At 42.6% G+C, this 7,926-nt stretch overlaps 1 pseudogene; it reads right to left on the bottom strand.

The window, feature by feature from the left end:
- Window positions 1-4,856: 4,856 nt before the first annotated feature.
- LOC146594798 (kinesin-like protein KIF11 pseudogene) lies at window positions 4,857-7,583 on the bottom strand (annotated as a pseudogene).
- Between the last annotated feature and the right edge of the window lie 343 nt (window positions 7,584-7,926).

Here is a 7,926-nt window from a genome sequence, read left to right as displayed (position 1 = left end):
TCCTTTCCACTGTAGGAAGAAACTGAATGTTAGAAGATGCTAAAGGCACAGTACTCTGAAAAGGCTCTGGCTCCTGAGGTACACTGGTTTTGGAAACAAAATGCTTGCAAAGTGCTGAGACCTAGACTTTTATTAGCCACAGTGATGGTGCCAAGGCTTGCAGAAAATTCAGTGAAGCATTATATATACTAGCTCATCTACCACACTGAGAAAAGCACTCCAGGAGTTCCTGGTCTCTCTTCCTCTTCATGWCCATTTTCCCCTAGCATCTATCTACCCTTGCTCTTCCTTTGCCAGTCACTCTGTGATCCTTTTCTTCTCATGGTGGAACTCCTACCGGAGAGCCTCCAGCTGCTCTTGCAGCAGCCACATGCTAAATGGAACAACTACAGCTTCTGAGTACTAGCAGTATGATATGCTTGTTTAATGTTGGAAATACACCTCCTACTTTGCAGGAACAAAAGCTGTGGATTGTCACATTTAGCGTGCCAGACAGTTCGATTTCAACAGTTCAGAAGCTGAGAATGATTTTTTTTTAAAGCAGCATCCAATTGAGCCTGCTATATTTTTCTTTGAAAGTAGGGAGAAACTAGAAAAGGGAGGAGGCATAAAAGAACTTCTAACCTTCAGTAGTCACCAATTTACCCGTCAACAGTGCTACATGGGTTGCTAAGCAAACTGTTTTTATAGTTCCTTGACTTTCACATTCTTCTTCCTTTATGTAACTGTTAAGTGCTGCATCTAGAACTGTATTCAGAAAACCTTGCACAGCAGAGAAAGCTTTGCAAAGTTCAAAACAGGACCTTATCCACCCTGCTACCCATCTCGGGGCTTCCTTTTTTCCTATAAGGAATGTCATCTCATCTGACTAAACCCGTTCTAAATGAAAGAATCTGGTCAAAGCAGTAATCCAGATAACTGATATTATAGTTAACACTGCTGTTTATATATCTGCTATGGAGAACAGTTTCCCCTTACTTATTTTACTTTTGGCCACAGAGCTGTTTTTCAGCAGGTACTATCATTCAATTGGTGTTTGTCCACTCTACCCAGTAAGCAGAACTGATGTGCCTATCTTACTGCACCTGTGTGCTTATGGGTTTTCTTCTAGCTCTAGTTACGAGTTTGGAGAACATGTACTGCAGATAGTAATTTTTCATACTTTTTTTTGATGCTGGACCTTTTCTATTTAATTGCTTTATACACTTGTGGTACAGCAGTATAATATTGGAAATGCTCAGCTAAGCAAACTGCTCAGAACTTAGTGTTCAATATTTTCATGATTTTGCTCAAGGAGGTGGTAGTAATGAAACATAACTAGGATTTCTCTGGCTAATTTGTGTAATGTTGAGATAACACATACTAGTACAACAGGTTTGCATTTTGTTTTACAAGTCAGGAGCATTCTAAGAGTAAAACAATGTGTTAAGGGTGGATAAGTTGTAAAGAGACTTTGAGAAGAAAAGGTTTACTGAATCACTGATTGCACAAGAATAGAGATTGCAGTAACTTGTGGTTATGTGGAAAATTGACCATAAATCACCATAAGATTCAGAATCTTGCAAAACCATAGCAAGTGCTGATAGCTGAGTGACATATGTCCTGAGACAGTGACTATTTAGCATTTTAGATGCTATCAAAAAGGTCCAAGGAAAAAATACTTCCTAGCACCTCTGTATAAAACTCTTCTTTTTCTACCACCAGCAACCAGGCACTGCAGTGTTTGTAGAGCTTCCAGCAAAAGCACAGAGATGGAATTAAGAATTCACAGAATCACAGAATCGTTAAGGTTGGAAGGGACCTCTGGAGATCATCTAGTCCAACCACCCTGCTCCAGCAGGGTCACCTACAGCATGTTAGACAGGATTGCATCCAGGTGGGTCTTGAATATCTCCAGAGAAGGAGACTCCACAACCTCTCTAGGCAACCTGTGCCAGTGCTCCGTCACTCTCACAGGGAAGAAATTCCCCCTCACGGTCAGGCAGAACTTCCTGTGCTTCAATTTCTGCCCACTGCCTCTTGTCCTGTCACATGGGACAACTGAAAAGAGTTTGTCCCCGTCTCTTTGACACCCTCCCTTCAGGTACTTGTACACATTGAGAAGATCCCCCCTCAGTCTTCTCTTCCCCAGGCTGAACAGGCCCAGCTCTCGCAGCCATTCCTCAGAGGGCAGATGCTCCAGCCCTCTGATCATCCTCGTAGCCCTATGCTGGACTCTATCCAGCAGCCCCCATGTCCCTCTTGTACTGGGGGAGCCCAGAACTGGACGCAGTACTCGACATGAGGCCTCCCCTGGGCTGAGTAGAGGGGCAGGATCACCTCCCTCCACCTGCTGGCCACACTCTTCCTAATGCACCCCARGAGACCATTGGCCTTCTTGGCCACAAGGGCACATTGCTGGCTCATGGTCAACTTCTCGTCCACCAGCACTCCCAGRTCCTTCTCTGCAGAGCTGCTCTCCAGAAGGTCAGCCCCCAGCCTGGACTGGTGCCTACGGTTATTCTTCCCTAGGTGCAGGACTCTGCACTTGCCCTTGTTGAACCTCATGAGGTTCCTCTCCGCCCAGCTCTCCAGCCTGTCCAGGTCTCTCTGAAKGGCAGCACAGCCCTCAGGTGTATCAGCCACTCTTCCCAGCTTTGTATCATCAGCAAACTTGCTGAGGAGGCACTCTGTCCCCTCATCCAGGTCATTGATGAAGAAGTTGAACAGGATGGGACCCAGGACTGAGCCCTGGAGGACGCCACCAGCCGCAGGCCTCCAACTAGACTCCACGCCACTCATGACAACTCTCTGAGCTCTGCCTTTCAGCCAGTTCTCAATCCACCTCACTGTGCACTAATCTAACCCACACTTCCCGAGCTTCTCTAGGAGGATGTTATAGGAGACGGTGTCAAAAGCCTTGCTGAAGTCAAGGTACACAACATCCACTGCTCTCCCCTCATCCACCCAGCCAGTCATTCCATCATAGAAGGCTATCAGATTGGTTCAGCAGGATTTCTCCTTGGTGAATCCACCAATTCACTTTTCCACTATGGTGTCAGAAGAGGAAAAATAAAATTCTGTATCTATGTTTGAAAACAGTCTCAGTTTTAAGTTCATCTCAGCTCTACCCTGCGGCTGAAACATGGCCATGTTTTGGCAGCAGGGAAGACTGCCATATGTTGTAGTGATACAGAAATTACACTGATGCCAATCTCTGAAGTCAGACTTACAAAAATATTTAAGGGAGTATATGTGCTGCAATATAAGCTTTAATATATATACAAAACAAAGAAGAGTGACAAATTCAAGTGCATGACATTAAAGACACAGAAAAATTATCCTTAAATCTAGATCTAAATATAGATTATGTATATATTTTATATATGTTTATACATAGATAGATTAAATCTATATCTAATATAGATTTAAGGATAATATATCTGTCTTCAACAGTCATGCACTTCGTAAATGCCACAGGCTGCAATTCACTATTGTTTGTGAGGAAAGATCTAGTAAATAAATCCATTCTATTTCCCTGTTGTCATATACAACTGCTTGTTGTCTACCTACCAGCTTCCAATAGCTATAGCACAATTGCACTCTTTGAATAAATTCTTACTTATTGATTGGCTTTTAGTGAGCACATACTGGAAATCAATATGCAGATTCTTTTTTTAGCATGGCCATTTATGTAAGGCCTCTAAATAGAGCATGGTTGTGGAGAGTCTGAACATGGCTGGCAGCAACATGACATTTTCTTTCTTTAAGATCAGTATAGGCTGTTGGTTCATAGCTCTCATGGGTGACTTCTAAAGCTTTTAAAATCATCAGTTAGCTCATTTTAGTCGTGGAAATATGTTAAGTATCTTTGGACATAAAAGAGTATTTGTATTACTGATAGACAGTAGTCTGAAGTACAATCTACTCATAGGCTGTGGTAGTGCCAAACCACATCTATGCAACTTAATGTAGAACAAGATACACAATACAAAATATCCACCTCAACCATAAACCTGTTTACATTTGCAAAAACTGAAGTTGCTGAAGAACAGCTGCTGATCAGTAAAGCTGACTACCTCAGCAGTTATAAATTCACTCCATTTACGACACATTTGTGAGAGTGCTGAGAATTTACTGATAGTGGCCAGTGGATTCTTTTAGCATTTTCTGTTTTTCACCATTTATGTCCTTGAGCTCTGGAGAGAAATTATCTAGAGACACAATAAATTTGTTCTGGTTGAAAGTTGTATTCTAGTTTTCAGGTGAACATTTTCTTGCACAGCAGTGATGGTGGTCTTCAAATTTCCATTTTTCTGCCAGTACATCAGCTAAGTTCTTCCAAGTTTTCTGAGCCATCAGGTCCAGCTGGCTTTGCAGTGAAGACATTAAATCAGTTGTCCCTCTTGTATGTGCAAGCCTCATCATTTCCACTTCTTTTAAATTCTTGCAATCATTCTGAAGCAGAGCAAAAACACTGTTTCTTCTTGTAATTTTTAAAGAGTGAGACAAAGATCTTGAAAGGAATTATTCATTTACCTTTTATGGCTCTCCATCTCATCAGCCACAGCAGAATATTTGTTCATGTTATTCTGAAATCGACAGTTTAGCCTGAGGACAAATTTCCACCAGTGGTGTAAAGTTATTTAGTGCTCATTCTAATCTAGATGTGTGGTCCTTAAACAACCTCAGAAGCTCAGCTTTACTATGAAATGAGAGTCTCATATTACAGTATTTTTAAGACATATAAGTAACTTCAAGTTCCAATTTTTTAACAGAGATAGAAGATGCTGACACAACAATATTACCTGCCAAAGAACTGGTGGATAGGAGGTCACCTATAAAATTTGTGTAAGATAACAACAACTGTTCCTACTTCAAATTATTCTCACTAACTGAATCTTGTATTTTGTTGAACCGAACATTTGTTTCTCCTGCAGATGTATTTGGACAATAGCATTGTATTGATTAACAGCCCTCTTATGATCCAGTTTTGCATGAAGACCACATATATCTTCTGTATCAACAGTACTTAGTAACTTGCTAGCTATATCATGAAGTTTTTCTTCAGTGTTTTCCAAAACTGAAATATATGAACTTCAGCCAGACGACCCTTGATTTCTTGCAGATCTTTCTATGTTTCTTCTGTTTCTTTTTCTTTGGTTTGCAGTTCTGTTTTATGTTGTTCAGGTTATTTTGTATTAATCGTGAGTGGTTTAGTGATTCTTTTCACTTCTTCCTCCATGACACTGATTATGTCAATATACTCTCCAATTTGTTCTTCCTCAGCTGTCAGCTTTCCATTAAGGGCTTCATTAATTTTCAAGGGAAATACAGAGTCTAATTGCTTCTCATGCAGCAGTAGGGTTTTGGTTCAGATGCTCTTTAGCATATTCCTTAATAAGAGTTCTTTTTGTCAGCTTCTAGTTAACTTCAGGTTTGTTCCTTATGTTCTTTGCTCTGTAGGTATACTCCAGTGTACTCAATGTTTCTTCAGGATGTATAGACGAAGCAAAAACTGTAGCAATTATTGATGTGTTTGTTTGTCCCCTTAAAGAGTCTTGAAAGATTCTTGTGAGTTTAGATTCCCTGCATCTTTCCACAAGAGCAGTAATAATTCTTCCTAGAGTCAGAAGAGACTAGTTGCCCTTTCCAACTTCATGAGCTCTTTTGTCAACTGCCCTAAACTGATAAATATTTTCACTTTCTGCAACATCAACCAAGTTTAGCGTCTCAATTTTAATAAGTTCTTATCCATCTATTGTGGTTTCTTTCACCTGAAAGCAGAGTGCGAATGTCAGGAATATTCATTCATGTAAGTAGCTGTAGTAGTTCTTCTGTACCCCTTTCCAACATCTGATAGACTTAATATGTACAGTTACTTCTTTCAAGTCTTTATTATTTACACCTCTCTTGTTTCAGGGATCATGAAACATCTGCAGTCTTTCTCCAGCACCAGGAGTAGGATTCAGAAGATCAAAAAGTTCTTCATTACAGATTTTCAGAAGAGAAACTTTCACAGAAAATTCRGTATCATTTCCTGACAGTTTTTTGATTTGATGGGGTATTATACCCGCTACAGGATCCTCTTCACAGTAATGTTCTTCACTGAATGACTACTCCCCTTCCATTGTGAAGGTCTGTCCAGTACCAGTTTGACCATAAACACGGTACAGTTGTAATCCGTAATAACTTAATCTAAAGTAGGACATAGCACTCCTGTATACATCAACCCGCTTTCCTGGAGCTCCAGAAACCACATCAAATGTGTAAGTCTTTCTTGATGTTTTGTCTRTAAGTCCTCCAGTATGGACGCTAACTTCTTTTCTTGGTTGATCACAGGCTTAGGACAGTTTAGGAGCTTGCTTTATGTTCTGAGGCATTAAAACCATAACCTGGATGTTCTTGCCCTTCTCCTCCTCAGCGCTGCCCCCACCCTGGCAGCTCAGGGAAGCTATGAGTCTGCTAGGGAGGAGGTGAAGTGCTGAGTGCCCCGCATTGCTCTCCCAGCCCCTCAGGTTCCTGTCTGCTGCCTGCTCCTCGCACACTCACCTCCGCTACCGGCACTGTGCCTCCTGCAGCTCCACGCTCCAGTTCCTGCTAAGTTTCTGGTTACAGTGCCTCAAAGCTGAGCACAGGGAGATTCTGCTCATCACTTCCCTTGTCATATCCACACTGTGTAGCCCAGCTAGATGCGGGCATGCTAGAGCTCACACTGATCAAAACAACCTTTCAGGAAAAAGTAATATAGCCATGACAGTGTTGTGTGAGTTCAACTGGTCCTGACAGAAGCAGTGGTAATTAACTCAAGCACAGCCCTGTCTCCATGCCTTTTTTGAAACACAGTTTGGTATCTCTACCTAGTATTACACTGCATCAGCACCAATCTGCTTGAGTCTTGACTTAAAGAAGCTTTGCATTATTACACAAAATGCATTATGTACAGCATCTTGTGTTGTACACCCTCTGAACTGCCTAGTTTCCAATATCCACTCTGCAGATGAAGATCTGAGGCATTTTTAAATGGCTTTCATGGACACCTTGAAGTAAAACAACTCATCTGTCAGTAGGCTTAAATAAGGCCCCTACTCTCTGAAAAATGTTTTAGGCTTTGTCAGCTGAAAAGGACTTGAACTGTTGTAATGCAACATGTATTTAAAATATAAAAGTATATTGGAGGTGAAGGCAGTTTTTGGATCAGCTATACAGATCCGAAAGCAGGAGCTGTCTCCTGAAAGAGTTTTTTGAAAACTCCAGGGAGTGAACATAGACCCTAAGCTGCTCCAAACAATTCTCAAAATAGTTATTTCCTTCAGGCAATGTCCAGTGTTGCTCTATGATTGACTTAATCACTGGATTTCTTTTTTAATTCTTCTGGTTTTTGAACTAAAGTGTGAACCTGCATGTTTTTTGTAGCCATGAGATCTGCTGGGCCAGAGGGGGTGGGGAGTGGGTGCAAAAGAAGAGCTCACACCACCCTTACAGTTTGGGGAGGCCAGACTGAGAGAGAAGCACTGGGTGTTACTGAGCTTCATCGCAAAGGCTGGCAATGCTGGGCCTTCCCAACGACAGCATCGAGAAAATTCAGGGCTGCAGCATGTCATTATGCAGCGGTTCCCATCTCGGAGAGCCTTCCCTCCCCATCTCGCTGTGAGATTTTTAAAAAGCCACATCAAAGCCTTCAGTAGCCCTTAAAGCAGACAGATGCTTTAAAATCCTAAGCGCAGCCCCGGGCCCTAACCCCGCGGGGGGCCTGCCCTTCGGCCTCCCCCTTCTTTCTCCCGCCTCATTTCTTGCTCCCCCAAACCCTCCTGCCCGGTCTGCCTGGGCGATAGCCCCCCTGCTCCTGCTCCTGCTCCTGCCCTCTCTCGGGACGGCCCGGCGGCCGCAGGAGCCCTCAGGGCCCCGCCCGCCAACCGCCTGCCAACCGCCTGCCAACCGCCTGCC

Source organism: Rhea americana, unplaced genomic scaffold (assembly GCF_003343005.1).
Source record: "Rhea americana isolate MKP2758 unplaced genomic scaffold, rheAme1 scaffold_25, whole genome shotgun sequence".
Classification (NCBI taxonomy): domain Eukaryota; kingdom Metazoa; phylum Chordata; class Aves; order Rheiformes; family Rheidae; genus Rhea; species Rhea americana.
This window is presented reverse-complemented; position numbering and strand designations above follow the sequence as displayed.